This window comes from Equus quagga, chromosome 16, assembly GCF_021613505.1.
Source record: "Equus quagga isolate Etosha38 chromosome 16, UCLA_HA_Equagga_1.0, whole genome shotgun sequence".
Taxonomy (NCBI): domain Eukaryota; kingdom Metazoa; phylum Chordata; class Mammalia; order Perissodactyla; family Equidae; genus Equus; species Equus quagga.
The window spans coordinates 16,325,672-16,347,313 of record NC_060282.1 but is presented as its reverse complement, the minus strand read 5'-3'; the positions used below and the strand labels follow the sequence as shown (position 1 = coordinate 16,347,313).

General features: G+C 37.7%; 1 protein-coding gene across 1 annotated transcript in view; it reads left to right on the top strand.

Moving 5' to 3' along the window:
* NSMCE2 (NSE2 (MMS21) homolog, SMC5-SMC6 complex SUMO ligase) overlaps positions 1-21,642 on the top strand; it is a 225,959-nt gene that overhangs the window by 78,358 nt on the left and 125,959 nt on the right. The window lies entirely within an intron of this gene.

Sequence of the window (21,642 nt, the reverse complement as noted above, 5' to 3'; positions counted from 1 at the left end):
TGTTTTTACATTAGCATCACTTGTTCTTTCTTTTAGGCTTGAGGCTCTTTTAGTCCTTAAAGAATTGAATAGTGAAGTAAACAACTTTTTTTTTTTAACTTTAGTTTCGTATCACCTTCATTTGTATACACATGGAACAGGAATGTCATATGATACGAGATATAAATTTACTTCATGTCCCTATTTGTACTTAATGTAGGGATTCATATTTTGAAATAGGCTTTCTTTTAAATATAAGCACTTTCTTTAAATTGATGCTGAGATCTCAAAAAATGACTGAGGAAGCTGCTTTACTTTTGTCTATCTTACAAATAACTTAGGTTTCACAATTTGGAGTGTTTTGCAATCATGATGGGACTCTTGCTTTTACTCGGATTTAAACAGTAAGCATTTTTCCCACATTTTGAGTCTATTCTTTATTCTTCATTGAACATCACAGCTACCAAAATCTTTCTAATATAATTTGCAGTGTTCTCCCAGATGGGTAATAATTCGCAAAACAAGTAATAATTTGGTGGTGACTTTTTAATCTTAAAGATGCCAGTAAATTTCAATTTGGGTGTTGGTCAAAATAGCCAAGTAGGGGCCAAGCCTGGTGGCGCCGTGGTTAAGTTTGCACGGTCCACTTTGGTGGCTCGGGGTTCGCCGGTTTGGTTCCCGGTGTGGACCTATGCACCACTTGACAGGCCACGCTGTGGCAGGCGTCCCACATATAAAGTAGAGGAAGATGGGCGTGGATTTTAAGCTCAGGGCCAGTCTTCCTCAGCAAAAAAGAGGATTGGCGGCAGATGTTAGTTCAGGGCTAATCTTCCTCAAAAAGAAAAAAGAAGAAAGAAAAAGAAAAAAATAGCCAAATGTATTTTACTACTTGAAGTCATTAATGACAAATTATAGCAGATTTAGCATCTGATCATAATTCCTGATTTTTTAACGTATTTTATAATACAGATTGAAGGAAAAGTATCCAAAAATACAAATTTCTTCCTCCTTCATTATTGTTTACAAAGTTACTATTTCATAAGAGAAAACTGTAAAGATTTTTAGAAACATATGCTCATGGGGAAACAGTTTCTAAATAAGAATATACAATTCAGCAAAATGATAAACGTTGGAATCATGGTTGTTGTTTCTCTAATTCTAAAATGAGGGAGAAAAAAATTTCCCCAGGGCAGCAGTACACATTATTTGGATAGACAGTTAAACCTGATGACAAAGTAAATTTATATTGAAAGAAATGCTTCCTTATATGTTTTCTCTGTATGTGGTAACACTGAAATTAAGACAGCTTTCCCTTTGTTTCTCCTAAAAAATATTCTTTTAAAAAGTTTTTAAATCTCAAATGACAGAACAAGAAAAATATTAATACTCTCTTAAAATGCTCTGTAAGATGTGTATACCTTACTTGCAGAATGTGATTTTTAATGCATTGTTATGAGCACTGTCAATTAAACTTTATTTCTTTAGATTTAATGCTGCTGTGAGGATGCTGATTAGTATTGTGCTGTCACAATTTTATGGAGCCAAGTTAAAGGAACTATGATTTTTAAAGGAGCCAGTGAATCTTTTTGTTTTGAGATATGTTCTGAAGGCAGGAAATTGCAATAATAATTTTTTTTTAAAGATTGGAAAATACAAGCCAGGGAGAGAGACTTGTTTCAAGCTACCTTTTTTGGCAAAGTAAAAGCTTAACTGTTTTTATGGTCTGCACATATCTGAAGGGTTCTTTCATGAAAATAACCACCACGTTCTTACCTACTTATTATACAAGAACATAAATTGCATGGGATTAAATTTTACCAAATTAGGATCTAATCAAAGAAATACCAGGAAGCTCTTAGGTGGGGAAAAGTCAAGAGGGAGACTGAAATCAGGTGGTCTGTGGGGGGTCAACCTGAGGTTGTGCCCGCCGTGCTGCCCAGGCAGGAGTCAGTTAGCCCGGCTGTAGCTCAGCAGCCTGTCCCACACTGTCTGGTCTCAGGCTCCCTTACATTCTTAATGTACCGAGCCCCTAGAGAGCTTTCGTTTACAGGGGTTATAGCTATGGACGTTTAGCATATTAAAAATCAAAACTGAGGAATTTAAAAAATATTAATCCATTTTAAAAATCAATAATAAACCCATTACATTTATCATAAAGAGGATTACAGAATATAACTGTATATTTCCCAAACATAAAGAAAAATTAGTAAGAAAAGTGGCGTTGTTTTACATTTTTACAAATCTCCTATTTCTGGCTCAATAGAAGGCAGCTGGATCTTCATACTTGCTTCTGCATTCATTCTGTTGTGGTACATTGTTTTCGGTTGAAGCAGGCAAAGAAAATCTGGCCTCACACATAGGTAGTTGGACTTACTGAAAGGATCCTGCAGACCACCCGAAGTTCTCACTGAGAACCCCAGATCTAAGCGAGAGGTCAGTAAACTATGGCCCTTGGGCCAAATCCAGCCTGCCTCCTGCAAGTTAAGAATGGTTTTTCACATTCTTTAATTTACATTTTTTGTTTGCTGGGGACAAAACAAGAGAAGAAGAATGTTTTGTGAAATGAAAGTTACATAAAATTCAGATTTCGTTGTCCATAAATAAAGTTTTATTGGAATATAGACACTCTCATTCATTTACCTACTGTCTGTGGGTGTATACCCTATAATGGCAGAGTTGAGTAGTTGCATGAGAGACCATCTGGCCCACAAAGCTTGTAGTATTTACTGTCTGGCTCTTTACAGAAAAAGTTTACTGACCCCTGATCTAAACCGTAATTAGAAACAAGGGCAAGTTTTTTGTCTTTTGTTTTTTAACTTTAGATTTTTCCATGAACACCCATACTTTTGTCTCGGGTACGTTCAGAACACTTTGCCTACCGTATATGAATCCTTGCAGTTCGTGCTCTGAGATAAATAAAAGACAGAGTCTCAGTACTTAGAAAAGACAATATATACAAACATGAAATAGTGTGTGAAGCATTAATAACAAATAGCAAATCAAAGGCAGAGAAAAATGTCAGAAATGTTATACGTTGTGGGACCTAAATGAAGAGAATCAAAATAGGAATGCAGATTTTATCTGTGTGGCTAGTATGGGCAGTCGATTGATAGGAGCTGCCTGGGGCTGGATTCAGGCCCAGCAGGAAAGACTGTGCTGCAGGATTATGGTGAGAAAGAATAGGGGCAGGACAGATATCTGGTATTTACATCCCTAGGAGACAAACGTAACAGCCACACAATATTCATTTAAAGATAGGATCACTCTAAAAGTGACATACTCTAGTTGCACACAATAATTTTTTTTGGTAGTTATTTTTGCCTCATGGATATTACCAGATATTAGATCCAACTTCTTTGGACAAAACATTTTATCCCCAGGTACCTAGTGTCCTTCCTGTATATTAAAGATACTGTGTCTGCCCCAGCTTGCCAGGATTATTACCAAGATTAAATGAGATAGTGGATCTTTGCAAACTCTGAAAGCTTACTTTGGATTTAAGTTATTTTTGAGAAGGAGCTAGTGCAGCACAGTGGAAAGAGAGCCAGAAGACCCGGGTTTGACTCGCTTACTTTGTAGCCTGTCTCCCTGCTGACCCTACTGAGCTCCCTCCTGTGCCCCATGTTTCTTAGTTCAGACTCTTGGAGTCATACAAACCAAGATTGATTGAAGAGAATTTTTACACTTGGTGGTGGTGGTAAGAACTGAATTAGGGAACAATTTCACAGAAAAGAATTCTGTTTCCCTAAATGGTAATCATCATCTTCTTACTAACTCAAGTGGTAAAACCAACAATATGGTTTGGTTTAAGGCAGACATAACCAGACTTTCTTGGATGAAATTATTTTAATTTATCTAAACAATATGTTCAGGTAATTTTCCTTCTTCCTCACCTCTTCTACATAAACTGTCTCCACTATTACAACTCATGGTCTCCTGCAGTTTTAATATCAGGAGAACTTAATTAGAGTGTGCAGATACCTCTGTATAGACATTTTCTCAAGCCATCGAGCAATCTTTCTTTCATCCTTTATTCATTTGTTTATTATAAAATTAGTAGGCATCAGAAGTTTTAGTGTAGGTCAGCAAGGCGGAAGTTGAGGGCATTGGGCAATGATTGATACTACTTAGAAATTTTCAAAATATAAGGGCTTCACTGTGACCAAAAGTGGAATTGACTATGAATCTGAGATCTTTAATATTAAAATAATCTAATATGAAATGTAATTTTGTTGGTACATTTAAATGCTCAGATTAAGGGAGAGCATTTCTTTTTTTTTAATGAAAATTTGCTAATCCAAAGATGTTTACAAATTTAACAGTATATTAAGGTCATATATGAGATATGCAGAACATAAAATATGGAGATATTTGAATCCAATTTCAGTGACAATGACTTTTGCATTATATATACAGACATAGAATTTACACTGTAATTAGAAGAACATACACTGTAATCTTGTAATTATATGGAGTCACAGATTAACTGTGTAACTTCATTTAAGCATGCTCAATCTACATCTCAAAAATGGTAAAACGGGGAGTGGTGTTCTGCTCCACGAAAGGATTCACTCAAGGATGCTGTTAAATAGGGATTTCCTCAGAAACATTAGAATGCCTTCACTTTACTGTTCCTAGTGGCTTGCCCTCAAAACCGCAGTGTAGCTCCATGAGGGGAAGTCCTCTTATGTTTTGCTTACTGCTGTAGTCCTTGAACTGCAGCACGAGGCCCAGGCAATAGTACTATAGTACAGGTCCTCGATCGTCACGAAACTGCAGGATAACCGTCATGTACTTAAGAGCTTATGTCCTATTGAAAGGAGACACCCACCACCTGTGCCAGTGTGTTACGAGTGAGTGTGGACCCACTGTTGCCTGATCTTCAGGTTCTTTTGGAAAACCCAGATATCTTGCTGATTATTTTTTAGTTACTAGATTTTTAAAACACTATGCAAACAAAGCTATCAGTTTGTGAACTTTGATTTTACCCTCTCATAATATCATTTTTCAGTGCCTTGTTAGGCACTTAACAAGGGATATCAGCATTAATGTGCCCAGTTAACAGTAGGTTGTGATTTCTTCAGGAGAGGAATGGTTTTGTTTTCAAGATACTCCAAACTCAGGCCAGAATGTGCATTTCGCATCATTTGAGAATGTATGGTGGAAACCTAGTGGGTTCTATTGAAAAGCAGATGGAGATTTTGTGGTGAGGGGCCAGGTATGGGAGCCCCTAACCCACGTGCAGGTGAACAGTGGGATTATAGAGAAGATAACACCTTTGGAGATTGGGAAGGCATGTGTGAGTTTTGAAACCTGGAAGAAAACGAATGAGGAAGAAACAAAGGTGATGCTAGGAGGGAAAATGTTTGACTGTGCTTAGAAATACACTGAGTACGTTCAAACTGGGCGAAGGGTTGACTAACCTGACTTAATCCTGATACTTTTCAGCCTGTAAATCTTTGTCATAGTGATAACTGTCTATCCAAACAATGTGTGTTGCTGACCTGTGATTAACCAAAGCCCAAGACCCTTGAAGGCAGAATAATTTCTTATTCATCTCTATATTCCTTTTGTTCCTCACATAATCAGAGTTCAGTTAATGTTGATAAAACAGATTAGTCAACTAGAAAAACAATATCAGAATCTAGTGAAGGCGATATGATGATAAAACTTCTTTTCCCTTCAGCAATATATCATCAGTAAAGAAGAGAGTGAGAAAAAGAAGAAAATTAGCATTTACAAGGTTAACAATTCATAGTGGCTTTGAAAATCCTTTAAATTGCTCAAAAAAGTCAGTATACGTGATTTTGTGTATATAACCCTTTATAGTGATATATTAGTGCAAATGTGTGGTGTGTATGGTAAAATACACTTTTTAATACCATAGTAGCATTGTATTCAGGAATTAAGTGAGGATAGCTCACTTTGTGTGACTGCTTAGAACATTTAAGCAAATTTATAAAAATTTAGGTTTGCTGGCTCTTCTACAGACAGTTTTAGCATCTCTGTGGCCCTCAGTTGATCTTCATTTTTTCCTTGATAGTGTTGATGAAGCCACCATCACTGTTCACTTGCTGGATGACCTATAATTGTTGGAAAATGCTAAAATCATAAGTTTCATAACAGAGATTGACTTTTTCAGGCTGAATTACATCCTTGGCCTGAGGACTTATGTTCTCATTGAGTGAAATTTTTCTCCTATGCAAATTTTTTATTCTTTATGTTTTTGCCCCTCTCCTTCTTTCTCTTCTCTGAGTCAGTTATCTGTCTGATTCTTTTCTGTGTCCCTTTCCTCCCTTCTTTCTTTGTGTTTCCCACCCCATACAGTGTCTTTCCCATAGGTCGTTACTTACATCAGGGAAGCTAAATGGTACCATTCCCGTCTTAACGATGAAGTAGCTTCAGAGAGCTTAGGTGATATGCCCAAGGTTGCAAAGCTGGTAAACAGTGGAACCAGAAGACAGGAGATGCCGGAGGTAGAGAAAGAGCATTAGGAGGGGTGTAACTATCCTCCCTCTTTTGTTTCACACAGTTGTTACTTTCCAGGAATTTGTACTTATAAAACAGATTTGGGGTACCAAATAAATAATTAAATGAGTGAAGAAAAAAAGATTAATTCAAATTACGTTGATTCTATCATGGTAGAATTTTAGTCAAAGCATTAAGCTATCAAGGAACTCTTTGGTAGTGAAAAAGTAGCTTTTCTAATGCCCTTTATAATGGCCAATAAAATGCCCATGTGTTCTGCCTTTAACTTAGGTTTGCCCTAGTCCTTTTGGGAAATAGTAATAATAAAATAGCCAGGCTTTGGATAATCCCTAGTACATATGGTACTTAATGAATACCTGCAGGCATTGTTTGTCTGCGTGCCTACCTGTGCACAGGGTATGGTACTTGCATACTCTATATACATTATTTGTTTTTCACAACTCTTCAAGATAACTATGCTTATTTTATAGGTGAGAAAATATGCAAAGAGAGGTAATATAATGTCCCTAAGATCACAAGTGCTGAAATTCAAAGCCAGGTTTGGGTGACACCAAAGCTCATGTTCTTTCCCCTATATATGTATCTTTCAACTTTTGAAAACGCTGCGCCGTGTAGTTTTCTCCTCTCTCAGTTCATACATTTTATTCATTTGTTGAGAAATTGATTTGTCATGGCACTCGTAAGTAGTGAACAATTTGATCTGCATTGATTTACTCTGATGACACTGGCAGAATCTGCTTTCCCTAGCTGAGAGAGAAATCTCTTGCTTGAGCACTTCCACTTAGAGATCAGGGAGTAGGAATCATATCACACGTTATATAATAGTTTATGTGTGCTTCATTTTGCCTTCAAAGTAGCCCCTAGAGAAATGTGTAGTTGTAGTCGTTTTATAGATAAAAAAAAGTGAGACTCATAAAAGGTAAGTAGTTTGCCCAGGGTCACAAAGTAAGTTACAGAGTGAGACTGCAAACTGGGTCCTCCTTTTCCAGAGCCCTTGGTTTTGGCAATGCGTTCAGTAAATAGTGCCTAAAAAGGCCTTTTCCAATGTGAATAGCTGTTGTGTGCTGGTCAAGAGGAGTAGGATATTTATTGCACTACAAGTTTAGAACAAATTCCATGAAATTTATTTCAAGCATCACAACAATAATCCCATGCACATACATCATCTCTCTTAATCTTCGTGACATCCACATGCGGGAGAGGAATGCATGAAAAATGCAGGTTCTCTTTTTAGCAGACTGAATCTTGGAGGTGACATATTTACTCAATGTCTCACAGTCAGGAGGTCACAAGGATAACAGATACGTTCCCGAGGAAAGGGGAAGCTTTAGAATGATAGATGGCTATAATTAAAGTTATTAGGAAAGAAAGGTTCAGTTATCAAGGGAGAAATGAGTCAGCAGCAGGTTTAAACAAACTGTAAGCTATGGGTGTTTCTTGGTGGCTTATTTTGAGAAAGTGTGATGACATCTGTGCTCAGAAAGCAGCCTGAACCTAGAATAGGCAGACTAAATCCTAAGTGTCCTGGGGACGAGGTACATCATACTTAAGAAAATAATTATCTTTTCAGGTTATTATTTCCCGAGGTTGGAATGATTTAAGTTTTATAATTGTTACATGTGTATAAATGGGTTCCCCTTTCTAGTCAACACCTCCCCCCATTTCCAGCCCCTGGCAACCACTGTTTTGTTTTTTTCTCCGTATAGTTTTAACTTTTTCAGAATTGTTGTATACCTGGAATCTTTCAATGTGTAGCCTTTTAAGTGCTTCTTTCACTGAGCAGAATGCATTTGAGATTCATCTATAGCATTGCTAATATGGAATTCCATCGAATGGATGGACCATAGTTTATTGATTCAGTCATCAGTTGAAGGACATTTCAGTTTCCAGCTTGGGGCCATTATGAATAAAGTTGTTATTAACATTCATGTACAGGTTTTTATGTGAATGTAAGTTTTTATTTCTCTTGGATAAATATCCAGGCATGGGATTGCTGGCTCATATGGTAAGTGTATGTTTAATTCGTAAGAAACTGACAGACTGTTTTCCAATATGGAGTACCCTTCCTCACTCCCATCAGCAGTGTCTGAGTTGTAGTTGCTGTGCACTCTCACCAGCACTTGGCTTATTTTGGTTTTGTTTTTAATTTTAGTCATTCTAGTAAGTATGTAATGGTATCTCATTGTGGATTTAATTTATGTTTTTCTAACGACCAATGATGTTGAGCATGACATTTCTTTTTTATATTTAAATTTTTCGCATAATGTTCATATTTTTCTATTCATGTATCTCCTATGTTTATTCTTTAATTCATTCAAAACATTTTAGATGGTCTGCAGCAGTGGTTCTCAACGTGTGGTTCCCACACCAGCAGCATCAGCATCACCTGGAAACTTATTAAAAATGCACATTTTCAGGTGCTACCCCAGACCTACTGAATCTGAAACTCTGGGGGGGTGGGGCTGAATTTTAACAAGCCCTCCAGGTGATTCTCCTGTATGCCAGAATTTGAAAACTATGGTTTACAGTTGTGGTGCTCACCCATCACTGGATATCAGTATCAGTTGTGAACCTTTAAAATAAAATCAGAGCTCAATCCCACCCCTAGAGATTCAGTTTTAGTTGGTGTCTGGTGGGGCTCTAGGCATTTTTTTTTTAAGTTCCTCAAGTCGTACTAATGTACAATCAGGGCTGAAAATAACTAATCTACTAAAAATTGTTTAGCCAAGCACTCTAGAGGATGCAAATCTGACTTCTAATTCCCATCTCATGCAGTTTGTTATCTGAAAGGGAAGATCCATACATACACAGCTTAGTTATAGGCTCGTATAAGTTACCTGGTAATTACCTAATGAATTGTACTTGGCGTCCTGGGTTTGCATATTCTTTTTCCTTCCATAACTAAGAGCCTCATTTTTATATTCCATGTTACACTTCTCATTCATTCATTCAAGAAGAGTTTATTGAGTGTGCTGGGAGTAGAGCAGTGAACAAAAGAGGCAAGTCCCTGTGCTCAGGGAGCTTACGATCTGATCTTTGGCACCTAATTGGCATCTACTCATTTTACCTTATTTACGTGGAAATATGGTACATTTCTTAATTGCTCTAAAACAAGGATATCTATTCATATGCATAATTGATAGCCTTAATAGTGAGCATATTTGTGTGTTTGTTTACTCACGTATTTTCCTTCAGTTATTTGCCTTGTATTTGTTCAAATTTATATTAGTCGTGAAATCCTATTTTCTTGATAAATTTTCAAACTTATTTATTCAATCACCTGGATATGTTGATAAAAGTGTTAAGGATAGAGACTTTCCAAGCCATAGAAAGATCCTGGGATTTGGAATCAAAATATAAGTTCAGATTCTGGCTCAACCAAGTAATAGTTTATGTTTTTTCATCAAATCAGTGAAATTTTACTTTTCTGTAAAGTATGGGTAATATAATAATAATAATGCTTTCTAGCCCATGGAGTTGTATAAGAATTAAATCAGATATTTAAAAGTGAAAGTGTTTTATAAACTATAGTATACTCCCCAAATATTAGTTACCTGATCTTTTATTTAGTTGGCTTAAAGGCATTTACTTTAATAATTTTTATTTCAAATGATATACATTTTGTGAGTTATTAGCAGTTGGAATAAATTCTCAAGTGCAAGAAAACCAGCTCAGAGTGTTTTAGTCATCTTGTTAAAGCATTAAGAGATTTTATTGAAGGATAAAATATTGTTAGACTGTCAAGTAGTTAAGGAATGTTCTGTGATTGACAAGGGTGTGAACCAAAAATGTTGATAAGGTAGCTAATCATTTTTCAGTGCAATATTAGTTTTGGCAGCCTTTTCTTGATAGGTAAGCAGAGAGTAAAGTGTCAGAAACAGCGTTATTCACATAATGACCCATCCTGTGTCTGCTGTGACACATTCATTATGAGTAGATATAATGGAGTTGCAGCTACCACCATGTGCCGTGTGGGCCTTTGATATGTTAGGGATTCTCTTGCAGATATACGTTAAATTTAATTGCAGAGTCAGCTCTGCTGTTTGAACCTGGCTTTTAGCTTTTTTTTTTAATCACCTGATGCCTTGTTTCAAATTATATTCTTTTAGAGAACAGTCACCTCCTATATTCAGAGAACTGCGCTAGACACAAGGAACATAGACAAGTAATTGAACGTCTTGGGAGTGAGAGAAAAAGGAAACTGGTCACCTGAGATTGCAGGCTCTTCGAAGTTGACGTGCGAAATTTGAGGAAGAAATGAGAGAGTGGAGTGGAGGTTGAGAAAAGGTGTTGAGCAGAGTTTTCCAAAATAAATATAGTCAGTTTATTTTAAAAAGTAAAATAGTGAAGTTTTCGGGGTCGGATAAATTAATCAATTTTCTTTACTATGGGGTCCTTAGTCTTCATTATGCAGTTTGCATTCGGCTGGAATGTGATTTCAGTGAGAGCAGGCACGTGTCTGCCCTGGTTGATGCCGTCCACCGTGCCTAGAACAGCACCCAGCAGGGAGCCAGTGCTTCATGTATTTGTGGGGAATGAATGGAAGACTACAAAAGGGCGCTAAAACTTAGTTCATGGAGACGTTTTCCCCCATGGGCAAGTACTCTGTGGTAGATACTTTGACACACGCTATCCTGGGAATGAGAGGATGGGGTAAGGCATTGTGTCCCTCTGCACCCGTCTCCTGGCAGACCTGGGCGGCACCGGTGCTCTAAGTACAAAGCGTGGCTGCCAGTTGGCTGGAGGTGTTCCCAGACTTTCTGGCAACCTCCCTTGTGCAGTCTGACCGTGGGGTGCTTACTGGTGGATAGTATTTCCTTCCTCTTCCCTTCGAGGGGGACACTGTTCTCTGACTTCATTTCAGTTGCATAAAGCAGGAAACTTACAAGTCAGACTCAAGAACTGTTAATTCCTCCCCACAACCATCAGCCTTAACAACCTCCGTCTCTCCTGTTATGTGGTCGCATTGATTCCCACCCCCAACCCCACCACAGCGTATTAAGTTGACAGTGCTTCTTACACTTGATGGTATTGGAGAGTGAAGAAAATACAGTCTTAACTTATCTAGGTATATTTTCCTTGTGCGTCAGAGCACTGTGGTTTTATTTTACATTTAACAAAAGCAAAAAAGTATTCCTACAAAGAGAGAAGGATGGATTTTCGGTCCATTAACAATATGTGCGGTCTAGTCCCTTTCCCTAAAACCTCTACCAATCCCCTCTCCGCTTCTTTCTCCTCCCACTGTTACGACTGCTCTAGTTGCGATTTTATGTCAGCCTCCTACATGCTCCCTGCTCCAGACTTGCCTTCTGCCAGAGCGATGGATCAGTCTAAACTATAGATCTGGTCATTTTGTCCACCATGTGGTCTTTCAGAGGCTCCCCGCCACCCTCCTGGAATAAAGGTCCTTCTGGCACTAGGCTTCTTTTTCACTTTCTCGCTACTCTCCTCTCCAGCCCTTTGATCCAGACAATTGCAGTTCCCAGAAAGTATTGTGTTTTCTTTTACCTCCAGACTTTCCCACTTGCTGATCTGTTGAAGTAGTCTCCTTACTCCCTCTCTCTTCACTTGGTTAAGGCAAGCCCATCCTTCTGCATTAATGCTGATATCACTGACTTCAAGGAGTCTTCTTCAGTGTAGCGTAAGTGCATGTCCATAATGTGGGACCTTTAAAGAAGTTTTAATCTGGAGAGGGATATTTAAAAACAAAGATTAGGAAGATTAGCGTGTGAGATTATGTGGCAAAAAGAGGAATTTGAGGTAAAGTTTATAGTATTTGAAATATGGTAATTATTTTGTTTAAATAGTGTGCAAAATCACAACCAATATTGAAATATCCAATTCATAATCTTATATTTGAACACGTCTTAATACTATCCTTTAAAATAAAATGTTCCGTGTCCACTGCTTTTGGTAATGGTGCGTGCCAGCACCGACATACTGACTGAAATACATTAACTTTCTCATCTTGACTGACTCATTTGACTCGAATAGCAAGTTCCCCCATGACCCCACCTCTAAAAATAGGAAGTATATTATTATGTTTTCAAAATTCCAAGTTTTGAGAAGTGGTGAGCTATTCTTTGTTTTTGCTCTGATGGCTGTTGGCCTGCAGCTGAGTTCTGATAATTGCATGGGCTGGAGATGGAGGTCATAGTTGGAGGAGGAAACAAGGAGGCCCTGAAGGAGCAGAGGGTTGGGAGAAGCATGTTAGAATTACAGGTTATAAATACCAACATTGTAGTTAATAAAACACACCAACTACATCTGAGGATCAAGCTTAAGCTTGATAATACAGTGATAATCAACTGAATATTAAAAGTACAAAATGTGTGCCAAGACTCTTTAAAATCTTTTCCTGGTAATTGTACTTTTGGGAATCAGTTCTAATAAAATAATCCAAAATGCAAATACAGAGATATTTCTGAATGATATTCAATAGGAAAATTTGGAAATAATCTAGAGATTTGTAAGAATCATTTATCAAAAAGTGAAATGTTTGGAAAATGCTTTATCATATGATGTTAAATTTTAAAGCAGTATAGATATTGTATATGTATTCTGATCATCATTACTAAGGAAATACTGTAAGCCATGAAGAGAAGTAGAGAAAAGCACAGGACATGAGTTCCAGCAAGTAATGAAGTTAGATCGTTAAGTGCATGGGAGATAAGATTGCGAGGGTAAGTTGAGTCTGATTTATGGAGTTATTTGTTGCCTTGAATAGGACAGTTTAGTTAGTAAGTCATGGGGAGCATTAAGTTTTCATTAGGTAAGCCATCTGATTAGATTCGAACTGTAAGAAGATACCTCTGGTTGTGGTATATAGGAGAAATTGGGATGGGAAGAGATCTTGTTACAGTGGTCCAGTCAAGTACTGATGATATCCCGAATTATGATGGGGGAATAGAAAAAGAGAATTAATGCAAGAGGTATTGTGGAGGTAAAATCTATAGGACTTGTCTACTCATTTAAAATAACAACAGTAGACATAGGAGAATAGGGAGTTGAAGATAGCTCTAAGGTTTCTAGTTTGTGTAACTGGGAAAAAGCTGACACCATTAAAAGTAGCAAAAATATCTCATGGAGGAGCTAGTCTTCGGATGGGGAGGCTGACTTACTTTAATGTCAAGTGTATTGCGTTTAAGGTGCTGGGTTTTGGCATAGTTTACGACAAATGGTTGGAAATGAGGAAAGCCTTGGTGTAACACCATGACTAAAGAGAAGGAGACAAAGGCTCTTCATGTGCTCCCAAGTGGTAGTTGGAGCTGTGGGAGTAGATGACCCGTGCAAGGGGAAGAGTTCAAGAGAGTCAGGGAGAGGAAGAAAAGGAAGAGTCAGCAGGGAATGCTCAGGTGGCTGGAAGGAGGACCAAGGGGCAAATGGGCCAAAAACATTAAAAGGAGAAAGAGTTTGACTTCTTAGCATCATTTTCTTATTCTAGTCGAATTTCCTATTACCAAGCATGCATAAACTTCTCAATCTGAAACTGAAAGTTATTCATATCTCAAAATTCATAAACTAAATTCCATAATCTGAGACTGGAGGGTAGAGTTAGCCATTGCTTTTGGTTGTCTGTGTTTCTACACCTTGTTGATCATATTGATTAAAAGTTTGCTTTACTGCTTCTTTCCCCCTCCCAGATATGAGTATTTAAAGCAATGAATGGGTGGTCAACATGTTTTAATCTACACAGAAATCGCAGTATATAACGATGTACACCTGAAATTTGTATAATGTTAAAAACCACTGTTACTACAATAAAAAAAGAATTTTAAAAAATCAAAAAAAATAAAGCAATGAAGCATAGAGGTCACACTTGACTTCCCCTGTCCAATTTTGTAAGCAAGAGACACATTGTGTAGTTTTAAAGAAATTCTCATGGATCATAAGGGGATAGAGATGAGATGTATTCAGTTATTAGATAATAGGTTTTTAAAAACTCATTGAAAAGGCTAGCAGTTACTTTTTACTTAGAAATTATGCTTTAAGCATAATTAGAATATTTTATTTAATCATATTAAAATTTTAAGATTATTTAAAAATAAATATTAAACATGTAGGAATAATTTGCATTGGCTGTAAAGTTCAAAACTGCTGTGGAATAGAAATTAGTGTGGTGACACCATGTAAGTGTTCAGTTTTAAAGTAGATGGTGATGGATTTCTAGCTGTCTCAGTTAACTTTTTGTGGGACAAACCACCCCAAAATTTAGTGACTTAAAATAACTGTTTATTTGGCTTGTGTTTCTCTGGATTGGCCGCTTAGACTGGATTTAGCTGGGTGATTCTTCTGCTGGTCTGGCTAGGCTCACACACATCTGTGGTCAGCTGCCTGATTGGCTTGGGGCTTTTTGGTCTAGGACACCCTCACTTGGGACTGTTTGTCCCCGCTCCGTGTGGTCTCATCCTCCAGCAGACTGTTCAGGTTTGTTCTCAGAGTGGCAGAAGGGAGATAAGCACCTCAAGAGCAGAAGTAGATCTCTTGAGGCCTCGGCTTGAAAATCGCACGGCGTTAACTTTTGCTGTTGTATTGATCAGAGCAATCACAAGGCAGCCCAGATTCAAGGGGTGGGAGAATAGACTAGGCCTCGTGATGGGGGCAGATAGAAAGTATAGTGGCCAGGTTTCAGTCTGCCACATCTACTCGTATGTTTTGTTCATTGTGAATACTCAAATATCAGTTTTTAACTACTGAAACAACACTAGCTGTGTGCATGTGTGCTGCTAACCCTCTCTTCTCAATAAACAGCCTTCAAAAGCAGGGGTATTTGAAGTAATCTCACTTTTTTGAGTCGACTGATCAGGCACATGTTTATTCAGATATCAGAGCAACTGAAGAGATAATTTCACATAAGTAAAACTAAACTACAGCTGATTTACTTATACTGTATTTGTTGAATATCTTTGAGTGGCTGTTTTGCGTCTGACACGGGGCTAGGTATTTAGGAATAAAGAAAAAAGAAATGTGGCATGTTCCCTTCTTTCAAGAAGTTTGTATTCTTATAGGTTGTGCAAAATTTATATCCATTCAATCCAACAAGTATTTACTATTAGTGTGTCAAGGGCTGGGCTTTAATCAAAGATAGTACACAGATGGGTGTGACTTAGTCCTTTTAGTGGAGCAGCCAAACAGATATTTAAAATAACTGTAATTCAAAGCAAAATAACAAGTGCCATGAGAGAAATGTAGACTGAGTACTATTGAATCAGAAAAAGAATAGGAGGAGGCAAATGATCATCTGTCAGGATATGTGATTCATATAATTAACGTCTGAGAAGGGAGAGATCTTTGAAACCAGAGGGTGATGGCTTCATAGAGAAAATGAGTTTTGAACAAGACTTTGAAGAAGAGGTAGAATTTGAATAAGAGAGGAGAGGAGAATCCTACTCAATTTAGGAGTGAGTTGTGTTTTCCTAAGAAGGTAATTATTTAATTAGAGAGAAAGTCTTTTAAAGTGGCAAATATTAAAGAGCATGAGATAATACCGTGGAAAGTCTCTGTAGAAAACATTATGCCAGAAAGATGGTTGGCAAATTTTTTTTCCTTCCAATGGTGCCAGGGCTTAATTTTCTTTCATCAGATATTTGTATGCTTTGGTTAAAAAATTGAGTAGAGCATTTATTTTGCGTTATAAGGGCAGTGCACATTTCACTTTCGTTGAGTAGGTACTCATTTTAGGCACATATTAATTAAAGTAAAGGAAACAAATATTGTGTGTCCCTGCTGACAAGGAACTCCAAAATTAACAAAAGTAAGGAAACCCCCATTGAGTGATGTCAACTGGTACTTTCTACAAATATGTCTGGATCTATTTAAGAGCTAAGCTGGTAGAAAGAATTGGGGAATTTCCTTTCCTAAATTTGACAGGTAAATTTGCTTTTCAAATTTTCTGTTCTAGTTTATCCTGTTTAAACAATATAAACTATTTTGAGAAGGAGAAGGATTGATTAAAATGCATTTTATTTAATGCTAGTTGAATAATACAATATTTAAACGCATGTATACCAGTTGCCAAAGTGCTCACCATAATCATATAATTAATAATAGAATGTAAGAATCATAATTTTCATTTTAGTAGATCAGAAGCAATATTTCACTGTTCAGCATTTACAACACGTGAATCCCATTATCTAGTTTGTCATTGCCTTTCCTATGAAAGTTTGCCTAATATGGTCTAACTCAGATATTACCATGCACTGAATTTCTGTAGAGTTCTTTGAAAGAAACGTTTCTACTACTTCAGTTATTTCCAGTGCTGGGAATTTTGAGAATTTATAATGGCTTTTATTATTTCATTTATTTTAATAGGTAGAATGTATGCTCATTTCAAGGAGAGCATATCACAGGGTTATTAAAACTTGAAAATGAGGAAACATGTGAAAGTATTTTGTCAACTGCAAAGTCCTGTGCAAATAAATGTGGTATTATTTATTCTGAGATTGGCACTTGTCCCTTCAGGGTCACTTGTAGTTGTTCATGGCTCAGTTCTAGAGCCATACTTTTGAAGTTCAAGTAAGTTCAACCTCTTACTAGCTGTGTAACGATGGATAAGTTTTAAAAACCTCTCTGTGCCTCAGTTTCTCTGTTTATTAAAATTGCATAATAATAGTATACCTACTTCGTAGGGTTGTTGTGAAGATTAAATGAATTAATATGTGAAAGTTGCTTAGAAAAGAGTCTTGGCACACAGGAAATGTGATTTAAGTGTTAGCTATTATTTTCATAACCACCATCATTATCACCACATAATATAGAACGGATATATAATTGCTCTTAGGTATTTGCTAGTCAGTGTTTTCCCTATGGAATTCCTCTTCCACTCTCCTAGGTTTGCATCTTCCTCAGGTAGAGAGCTCAGTGAGGACAAGGACTGAGTCTCGTTGGTTTTTGTGTGCTCAGCGTCTGGCATAGTTCCTGGCTCATGGTAGACATTCAGTAAGTGAATGCGTTACATTACATATTCATCCCCATGACCCACTAAGAAAGAGGTACTATCAGAGAAGTGTAGCATTCAGTGTCTGCATAATGTTAGTCTCTTTTTCTGATCCACCTTACTCTTTGCAGACAAAAAATGGCTTCCTTTTGTTCTTTTCTTCTCACGAGTCTGGCCTTCAGGACACCTCCCCAGCCTTACAAGCCATCTCCCCAAGGCTGATTTCACTTGGAGTGCCTTTCTGGGAAACCTTCGTGGCCCACGCCTACTCAAGATAGTCTCTTTCTGTCTATAGCACTACTTATATATCTATTCCCTGCCCCCCTTTAAAGTTTTTATCTTTTTGATTAGGTATTATGTGCACATAGTATAAAATTCACAAAGTACAGAAGACTGTGTGGGGAGAAGTAGAGTCTTTGCCTCCCTGGAGGCAGTTCCAGTTGCCCGTTTCCTATGTATCCCTGTAGAAATATCTCTGTGCGTGCATGTGTGTGTGTGTGTGTGTGTGTGTGTGTGTGCGCTCATGGGAGCATATTAGACGCACTCTGCTACTTTGCTTTTTTCGCATATATATTTTGGATATTCTTCCATGTGGGTACATATAGGGCTTCTTCATTCTTCTTAATGACTGCATATAGCTCGTGATTTTTAGCCAGTCCTTTGATGATGAGAATAATTGTTCCTTGACTGTTACTGACATTGCTGCAATAAATATTCTTATACATACAAAATTCCACACAAGTAGGTCTATATCTGTAAGACAAATGCTGGTGAAATTGCTGAGTCAAAGCATATGTGAATTTTTAAATTGTACTATGGAGGACAACCTTCAAGAAGATTGTATTAATTTAAATTTCCATCAGCAGTTTGTAGGAGAGCCTGTTTCCTACATACTGGCCAACTCAGGTGTTATTAAACCTTTTGGTCTTTGCCACTTATATGTCCCAGATAGACTACTCTTAGTCTGTTTCATATTGTTTGTTATTCTTTAGGATATTTCTACCTATCTGCCTTACATTATCAGCTCTTTGCAATTTGGGCTAATCTGATATTTTCCTTAACTTTATATTCCTTAACTTTCAGCAGAGTTCTAGTTTCTGATGTTCTATCTCATTGTCATGTACAAGTTTTGGTGTGAAAAATATAGTCATTCTATTATGCGTCTTTGCATTGTTTCCTCCCTCAGTTACTTGCACTTCATAGTACTCTGAATATTTGTGGATTGTCTATCTAAGTGGGCAGAATCTATCTAGATATGCACTTCTGAAGAAGAGAGGGCTGTTGCTTTCTAAATATTTTATACCAGTTCCTGCCTTTGTGGTAAACATTTTAATTAACATTGTCAGTATCTGTTAGTTATATATATGAATCATTCTCAGTGCTCAGACTCAGCCTGTTTGCCACTGACTGACCTTGTTAGAGAGGCTAATACAAATTCACCAGAAGATCCCAACAAGATTTTATGACTTGTTTCCTAGTAGCCTAGTTAGAGCCTTTCTGGATCTACTCTGCAGAGCTGGGTGAATTTGGGGGGGGGGGGGAGAATCTCATAAAAGATGCTGTTCTTGGGTAATGAAGAAGCTCAAGGACGAGGTTGAGCTAACAGGGTGCCCCCGCAGAGCTGAGGCAACGAGAGCCAGGCGGCTGTGCAGAGCGGCCTCGTTCATAACAGGCTGCTACGTGCCCCTCTCCAGACAGCAAGGTGAGAAAAGCAGAGTGGGCCCTGAAGTTGGTAGCCAGGCTGAAGTTTGAGGGGAGGGAGGATTTCAGGTAAGTGGTTCGATATCAAACCATTGAAAGTCATGGCCAGAGTATGAATTATTTTGACATCTTAGACAGTTTGTAAATTTGGGATGGTTGATCAGGTAAAGAGACAGAGTGGGCTAGAAAGTACTGATCCCCAGAATCTAAATAATTCCTTTATTAAAATAACGTTTGTAACCGTGGGACAGGATAGGTCTGCTGTAGACACTTGTCCAGTTTCTCATGCACTACACAAGCAGCCGGTTGAGGAGTCGTCGGGTGACTGAGTCCCAGCCTGTGCTCTGATCTCCAGGGCATGCACCTATTGTGCCTGGAGCAAAGTGTGCCTTTTTCTAATTCATCTGCTAATTCGAGTACTGAGGGTAGGCAAGCAGAGGCTCTGTTCCGTTTACCTCATGTCCTACAGTTAATGTGAAGAACATTCTCTAATCTGTTAAAAAAAAAATCTTAGGATCAGTTTGTAATATTTTCTGATCCAAAAATTGCATTTAGCAATAAATGATAACTGGTGATAGTCAGTTCCCTTTTATAAAAGGAGAATCAAAAGAACTTAAATATTTGGCTTTGAAAGAGTAGACCCCTTTATGAAAAAGAAATCGTGAACGTTTGTGCTCTTTCCTCTTTTTAAGTGTTTATACTCCCCCATACGAATTTCCCTTTGAGGACACTGAAAGCAGAATGAATCGGCTGTGGGAGAATGTCTTTGCAGCCTTCACAGCGTTGTCTACATCCACATGTGCACAGGAAACTAGTCCTCTTACTAACTACATTCTCTTTTGGCCAAAGTGTTGGCCCTTCTGAAGTGTGATTTGAATGCCCATGTTCTTCATAGCTTCTCTCCAGTATTTTAATAAAACAGACACTTTTATGGAGTGATTTAGCTCAATTTAGTGTCATAAGTAGTAGAATCTACATAAGGCACTCACACTTCCCCTTTCTTTTCTTCTTTCTCTCTCTTTTTTTAATAAAATATTCCCAGTTACACAAAAGTCTGGAGGTCTGTAGGCCACATTAGCCTGAAATGTGAGTTTTGTTTGGCTCACACACGGTTGGGATTTGTTGTTTTAAGTGCGTTTAGATAAGAGTTGTGCTTCACAGTTAGTCACTATTCTGATCAGTCCCTCTTGTGTTATATCTGGTACACTTCAACTATCTCCCCCTGTTAGGCATTCAAGTTTGCAATTCTCACATTTTACATTGAGGACACTCTGTGAACATAGAATTAAGGCAGGAAATTAGAAGGTAGGGTAAAATTCTGCCCCTGAGAGCCTTATAGAGAAGCATTTTACATTGAATAAAGAATTCTTTTATTTCTAGTTTTAAGAAATGTTTTTGAATATTGCCATTTCATACCGATAGCATTTTCCCAAGGACTCCTCGTATTTAATTACTATTAGGTTGGGTTTGGCCTTACAGCAAGATAAATACAAGGTTGGAAGACAGAATTAGGGAGCTGTGTCAAGGTTTAGAGTACCAGCAGTTAGTAGTAGGCCAGTCATTCTGGGCAGAATATGCACAAACAGAGAGATAAGACAAGTCTTGGGTCAGAGCAAGGTAGACAGGCTGGGTAATCGTAATAGCATCCAGGGCCCATGGGAGCAAGAGAATCCCTAAGCCAGGCCTCTAGGACTAGGGCACGTATGAACTTTCGAGAAATGAGATCAGAATTGACAGGAAAGCAGGCTGGAACCAGGCAAGGAGGCTGAGTGCTGGGGGCTCAGCGTCCAGACAAGGGGATTCAAACCTCCTTTGCTTAGATTTTCCTTTTTAATTAATAAACTTTATTTTTAGAGCAGTTTTAGGTTTACAAAAAAATTGAGCATAGTACAGAGATTTCCGCTTTGCTCCCCACCCCCCAATTTCCCTATTTTCAACGTCTTGCGTATTAGTGTGGTATATTTGTTACAGTTGATGAACCCAATTTTAATACCGTACTGATAACTAAAGTTTATCGTTTACATTAGAATTCACTCTTTGTATTATACTGTTCTGTGGTTTTTTGTGGTAAAATATATGTAACATGAAATTTACTGTTTCAGCCATTTTTCAGCATGTAGTTCAGTGGCGTTAGTACATTCACATCGTTGTGCAGCCTATCCGCCTCTGTCCATCTCTAGCACTTTTTCATTATCCCATACTGAAACTCTGTACCCAAACAATAATTACCCATCCTCATCCCTGCCGCTTATAACCACTCTTCTATTTTCTGTCTCTATGTATTTGACTAATTTAGGTACCTCGTATAAGTGGAATTATACAATATTTGTCCTTTTGTATCTGGCCTATTTCACTTAGCACAATGTCTTTAAGGTTTATCCATGTTGTAGCATGTATCAGAGTTTCATTCCTTTTTAGGGCTGAATAATTTTCTGTTGTATATATAGATTACATTTTGTTTATCTCTTCATGTGTCAGTAGATACTTGCGTTGTTTCCACCTCATGGCTATAATGCTGCTAATGAACGTGGGTATAC